The following is a 7,029-nucleotide window of genomic DNA, read 5'->3' as shown; positions in this document are numbered from 1 at the left end:
AGGGCCACATTGGGAGGCTGAGGCAAGGTGCAGACAGAGAGAGAGGCAGGACCAGAAGTACATGACATTATTAGGGTCTGTGGGTGGGTGCTTTGGGGCTAAGGCTATATTGGTTAATTCAAATGAAAAAGAACAGGGTTTTGGTGAGCTCTATGGTGTGTGTGTCATGGGGTAGGACATGTGGTCTTCTCTCTAAGAGGCATACAAGGAAAAGGTCCTAGGAGGCAGGGGAGACTTGATCACAAGGGCTGTTGGGAAAGTCATATCAGGAACCTACATTTGCTTGTGATTCTGCAGGCCGTTTTCTAGGGCATGTGCTTGCATGAGGGAGCTAGGGTCAGTTTAAGTCACCCCTCCCCAAGGCTGCACAAAATGATGCTGAGATAGCAATACCATTGAGTAGTTTAGCTTAACTCTCAGCATATGTTTATGCCATGATTTGTTTATTCATCTGTTGATAGATATGTGGGTAATTTCAGTTTGGGGCTATTGCAAATGAACATTCATATACAAGTCCTTGTGTAAACCTGTGCCTTCTTTTCCCCTGAGTATGTACTTAGGAGAGGAATGGCTGAGCCATTTGGTAGGTATATGTTTAATTTTTTGAGTGCCAAAACCATTTTCTAAAATGGCTATATAATTTTACATTCCAGCCAGCAGTGTATGAGAATTGTAGTTGTTCAACACCCTTGCCAAGACTTAGTATGTCTGGTCGTTTTAATTTTAGTCATTGTTTAAGTATGCAGTGGTCTCTCATGGTTTTAATTTGCACTTCCCTAATGACCGATGATACTTTTTTCTCTTTTTTGTATTTTTATTTATTTTTTCCTGAGGCTTTTATTTTTTTCTACTACAGTTAATTTACAATGTTCTGTCAATTTCTGCTATACAGCAAACTGACCCAATCATACACACACACACACACACATATATATACATTCTTTTTCTCACATTATCCTCAATCATGTTTCATCACAAGTGGCTAGCTAGAGTTCCCTGTGCTGTACAGCAGGATCACATTGCTTATCCACTACAAATGCAGTAGTTTGCATCTACTAACCCCAAACTCCCAGTCATCCCACTCCCTCCCCCTCCCCCTCAGCAACCAAAAGTCTATTATCCAAGTCCATAAGTTTCTTTTCTGTGGAAAGATTCATTTGTGCCATATATTAGATTCCAGATATGAGATATCATATGGTATTTGTCTTTCTCTTTCTGATTTACTTCACTTAGTATGAGAGTCTCTAGTTTCCACCATGTTGCTGCAAATGGCATTATTTTGTTCTATTTTATGGCTGAGTAGTATTCCATTGTGTATATATACCACATCTTTTTTTTTTTTTTGCACACTTTAATAATGATTTTTATGGGAGTTTCCATTGTGGTGCAGAGGAAACGAATCCAACTAGGAACCATGAGGTTGCAGTTTTGATCCCTGGCCTCCCTCAGTGTGTTATGGATCCAGAGTTGCCATGAGCTGTGGTGAAGGATGCAAATGCAGCTCGGATTCCATGTTGCTGTGGCTCTGGCATAGGCCGGCAGCTACAACTCTGATTCAACCCCTAGCCTGGGAACCTCCATGTGCCATGGGTGTGGCCCTAAAAAAAAGCAAAAAAAAAAAAGATTTTATTTTTCCATTATAGCTGGTTTACAGTGTTCTGTCAACTTTCTACTGTACAGCAAGTTAACCCAGTCACACAAAATGTATACATCCTTTTTTCTCACATTATCATGCCCCATCATAAGTTACTAGATATAGTTCCCAGTGCTATACAGCAGGATCTCATTACTTATCCATTCCAAAGGCAATGGTTTGTATCTATTAACCCCAAACTCCCAGTCCATCCCATTCTCTCCCTCTCCCCCTTGGCAACCACAAGTCTGTTCTCCAAGCCCATGAGTTTCTTTTCTGTGGAAAGTTTCCTTTGTGCCATATGTTAGATTCCAGATATAAGTGATATCATATGGTATTTGACTTTATCTTTTTGACTTACCTCACTCAGTATGAGAGTCTCTAGTTCCCACCATGTTGGTGCAGATGACATTATTTTGTTCTTTTTTAAGGCTGAGTAGTATTCCATTGTGTATAATATATATACCATGTCTTCTTAATCCATTCATCTGTCAATGGACATTTAGGTTGTTTCCATGTCTTGGCCATTGTGAATAGTGCCACAGTGAATATATGGATACCTGTGTCTTTTTCAAGGAAAGTTTTGTCTGGATATATGCCCAAGAGTGGGATTTTTGAGTCATATAGTAGTTCTATATTTAGTTTTCTGAGGTACCTCCATACTGTTTTCTATAGTGGTTATACCAATTTACGTTCCCACCAACAGTGTAAGAGGGTACCCTTTTCTCTACATCCTCTCCAGCATTTGTTACTTGTGGACTTATTAATGATGACCATTCTGACTGGTGTGAGGTGGTACCTCATAGTAGTTTTGATTTGCATTTCTCTAATAATCAGTGATGTTGAGCATTTTTTTCATGTGTTTGTTGGCCATCTGTATATCTTCTTTGGAGAAATGTTTATTCAGGTCTTTTGCCCATTTTTCAATTGGATTGTTGGGTTTTTTTGCTGTTGAGTTGTATAAGTTGTTTGTATATTTTATAGATTAAAACTTTGTTGGTTGAATCATTTGAAACTATTTTCTCCCATTCCTTAGGCTGTCTTTTTTTTTTTTTATGGTTTCCTTTGCTGTGCAAAAGCTTGTTAGTTTGCTAATGACAGATGATGTTGAATAACTAAGTAAATTTGGAAAAGAATGGAATCCATAAAACTAAAAGCAAAATAAACTGCACATTAACTCTGTACTCAGGTTGATAAAATCATTCCTCATGAGTATACAGGTTAGCAATTCTGATGCTACTGCACACGAATAATGGAATTGAACACTTAAGTAAATGGATGGCACAAAGTAAGAGCCAACTTTTTCACTGTTGGAATGGGATTCGGATAAGCAAGGGGTGGGAGTTGGGGAGAGGCTTGAATGATTCATTTGGTAATGGATTAGAATTGGAGACATTAGTAAGAACTCATGTTTAGCATATTATAGGTACATATGATTCCGTAAAGAAATACTTAGAAATACGTGTATATTCGTAAGTGATATGTGTATGTATATTTTTTTTTTTTTTGCCCTGTCAGCTGAGAGGACTCAAAGAAACAACACCCCATGCATAATAACAAGTACACCTAATGCCCAGATCTGGGTTTCTGTTGCCACTTCCAGTAAAAATAACCAGGGTTCCTTGTGGTAATGGCTGACTTTAGGACTAGTGAAGAAATACACAGGATGAGCCTGGAACATCTTATAGTGTCAGAAAGTAAGGAAGTACAATTAAACAAAACAAAACATAATAAAACATCATATTCATGTGGTTCCCTCAAAGGAGCACAAGAGCTGACTGAAAGAGTTCCCAATGGCCAAAGCTGGAACAATTTGAGCAACAAAATAAAGTTATATTGGATTACCACAAATATAAAAGAAATATTTGTGAGTCCATATTGATATAAATAAATGATAGCATAAATTAATAAATGAAAGAAGAGACAAGCCTCCCATGCAGAAGAATTCTAAATAATTTGTATAGATACTCAACTCTCAAGGAGAGGGACCATAAATCTTCATTCCGTAACTACAGGCTGCGCACACTTCCTCCCAGATGTACATTATGGAAATGGAGAGAAAAAGGTAACTTTATAGTGAATGAACTTGACAAACTACCTTAGCCAGCTAATCAGTCAACATCAATAATGATAAGTTATGTTGATGGTATATATATATATAGTTAAATGTGGTGTGATGAAAATGATACTTTATCTCTATGATCTTCCTCCAAAAAGTAATGATTCCAGTTGAATCATAAGGAATACTTCAGGAAAATTCCAATAGAGGGATAACCTACAAAAGACCCAGCCAGTGCTTAAAACTGTCAAGGTCATCAAAAACATGAAAACTCTAAGAAACTATCACAGCCAAGAGGAAACTAAGGAGACATGGCAGCTAAATGCAATGTGGTATCCTGAATGGGCCCCTGGAGATATAAAGGAATTAAGTAAAAACTAAGGAAATCTGAATAAACTGTATTAGTTAGTAATGAATGATATATCAGTGTTCATCAAGTATAACATTGGACGATAGTGAGATAAATATTAACAATAGGGGAAAACTGAGTGTGGGGGTATTTGTGAACCATCTGCCTAATTTTTCTGTAAATATAAAATTATTCTAAAAAATAGAGACTACTTTAATAAAATTTAAAAATCCTGATACCCTAAAACAAACACGTTTTTCTCTTGTGCTAAGTCCCCTGGTGCACACCATCCACTGAACCTGTTCATTTAACAACAGGCAGATTCTGTTTACTCCAGGCATCTCAACTTAATTTCTTCTCCTTCATGTAAACTGTAGCCCTGCCCACTGATCAACTTGGTGTGAGGATGTCAATATTCTACTTCTTCTCACTGACATTCTCAGCCTGGCTTTCTGTGAACTTACACTGAACTCCCTGGGTGCTATTCCCCACTCCTCACTCTGCCCTCCTAATACCCAAGGTGGTGGTTGCATTCGGACTCTACCACAGGCTTAGACCTTAGACTGGTGGCCTGCTGAGCACTTCTTCCGGTGTTCCATTGTTCCCTAGCTCTGCTTTAGTAGTGAGCCAAATTTGGCACAACATTTCCAGCTTCACTGGTGTCCATGTGCCTTCTCCTTCTACTTGTCGTCTTCCTTCCATAATTAATTTCCTCATTATTCCTTTCTGGCAATCAAATAACATGTCCGGAACTAGAATTTTCAGCATATATTTCTGAGATCCTTTGAAGAAAAAAATCTCACATCCAGTTTCTTCTGTAGCTATTAAACAGAGAGTTTCCTACAACAGTTGAAAAGACTTCCTGAGCAAGTGGTTTGTCAGCCTACCCTACCCTCCTGCAATTCTATTTATTACTGGGGCCACTGGTAGGAGCTCCCACTAGTAGGAGTCCTTCACATGCTTTGAAGGGACATGTCACTGTGACACTTCTCCCCTGAGCAGCTGATTGAATAAAATGTTTTCTCCTTCTAAATAAGAGGGCCTCAGGCCTCTCTCCCTGACATCAGCTATTACACTCTTTCATATTGTAAGGAGTGGAGACATAGTTGAGCTCCCTCAGTTAATGGGGTTTTATTCTAAAATGAGAGGAGAAAGGGAAATAGGCGGTGTTTTCAGCAGCTGTACAACCAGGTTAATGAAGAAATAGCATCCCAAGGCTCCATAGAACAGAAGCTCACTTCTTTTCTGCTTTGTTTTCTCCTACTCCTGTCTCCACCAACTAACTGACCAATTTTCCCACCAACCATCCAAGTAACAGGATTGAATTCAGTCTGCCAATCACAAGCCAATTTAGACTACTTTTAGTAAAAGTTCGTGTGCCAGGTTATCTTTTATGTTGCTGGCCAGCCTATAGTTGTTGGCTGCTGCCTTTGGGTCAGGTGCCCATGCAAATCTAGTCACCTACAACCAAGAGATGGGGTGGTATAGACTAAAGTACCACAGTTCATTCATTAGGAAGCACCTACAAGAAGGTTGTAAGTCAGGAAGAAACTCAGAATCACATACTCCTTTCTTATAAACCTGTTTTTCCCGTTCCTTCCTTTGGCAACACCAGTTCTTTGTAATGTCCATGTATGTATACTTTGTGAAAAAGGATCCCATGACAAATCTCATTCAACAAACTATTTGTAAGTGATTACCAAGTGTCAGGCACAGTTCCATGCACTTAAGTGTTTGGGAAATGCCGGCTTAAACAAAGCATATGTACTTAGATACTGCAAAAACCTTACTGTTTTTAGTATGACATTATAAACCCAAGAGAAGGGCTATTGTTTGCACTATCTCCCAAATTTATTAAATTGAGTGCTCTTTTTCTGAAAGACATTTTTAAAAATTGAGGTATACTTGATTTACAATGTTGTGTTAGCTTCCGGTGTACAGCAAAGTGATTCAGCATTATATATGTGTGTGTGTGTGTATTCTTTTTTTTTTTTCCTTTTTCAGCTATACCTGTGGCATTTGGAAGTTCCCTGGCCAGGGATCAAACCAGATTGCACCTGCAGCCTACACCACAGCTTCAGCAACACCAGATCTTTAACCCACTGCGCCACAGTGAGAACTTCTATATGTATTCTTTTTCATATTCTTTTCCATTATGATTTATTACAGGATATTGAATATAGTTCCCCGTGCTATGTAATAGGAACTTGTTGCTTGTGAAAGGCATTTCTTAGCCTCAGATAACACAAAAGATACACCAAGAGAAATATTCAGTTTTTACCCTTGAGGATCCAGGAAATGATGTGGTCAAGGAACACATGGACTGAAGCAGCTAAACTCCGCAAGGTACTCCCTCTTCCCTGATGAACCACTCATCCTCGTATTCATACCCTGTGTGTCCTCTCCCACAGTGAATCCAGGCTGACCCTGTGATTTTACTTTAGCCAACACAATGTGACAGAAGTGACTGTGTGTTAGTTCCAGGCTTATACCTGACAACTTGAGGAGTCTGGCTACCTTGCCAGAAGAACTACATAGAGAGGCCACATGGAGAGAGGCTCTGATGCTATCTGGAGAAGACCAAGGAGCCCAGCCAACAGGAGGAACCAAAGACTCAACGATCTGACCCCAAGAGAATCAGTCCAGCCCAAGTGGAAGATGTGAGGGAAGCAGGCATCCTGGACATTCCAGTGAGTCCTAGTAATATGAAATCAAAAAGCCATTGCCAAATCCCAATCCACACATTGTGAGGCATAACAAAATTGTGAGGCATAGCAAAATTGTGTTGCTTTAAGCCAACAAGTCTTGGAGTAATTTTTTAAACAACAGTAGTTAAATGAAAAATAAATTAACTGTTTTGGGAGTTCCCACTGTGGCTCAGTGGTAACAACTCGACTGGCATCCATGAGGACACGGGTTTAATCCCTGGCCTTGCTCAGTGGGTTAAGGATCTGGCGTTGAGCTGTGGTGTAGTTCACAGACACAGCT

Source organism: Phacochoerus africanus, chromosome 10, assembly GCF_016906955.1.
Source record: "Phacochoerus africanus isolate WHEZ1 chromosome 10, ROS_Pafr_v1, whole genome shotgun sequence".
Classification (NCBI taxonomy): domain Eukaryota; kingdom Metazoa; phylum Chordata; class Mammalia; order Artiodactyla; family Suidae; genus Phacochoerus; species Phacochoerus africanus.
Note: the sequence above shows the minus strand (reverse complement) of the source record.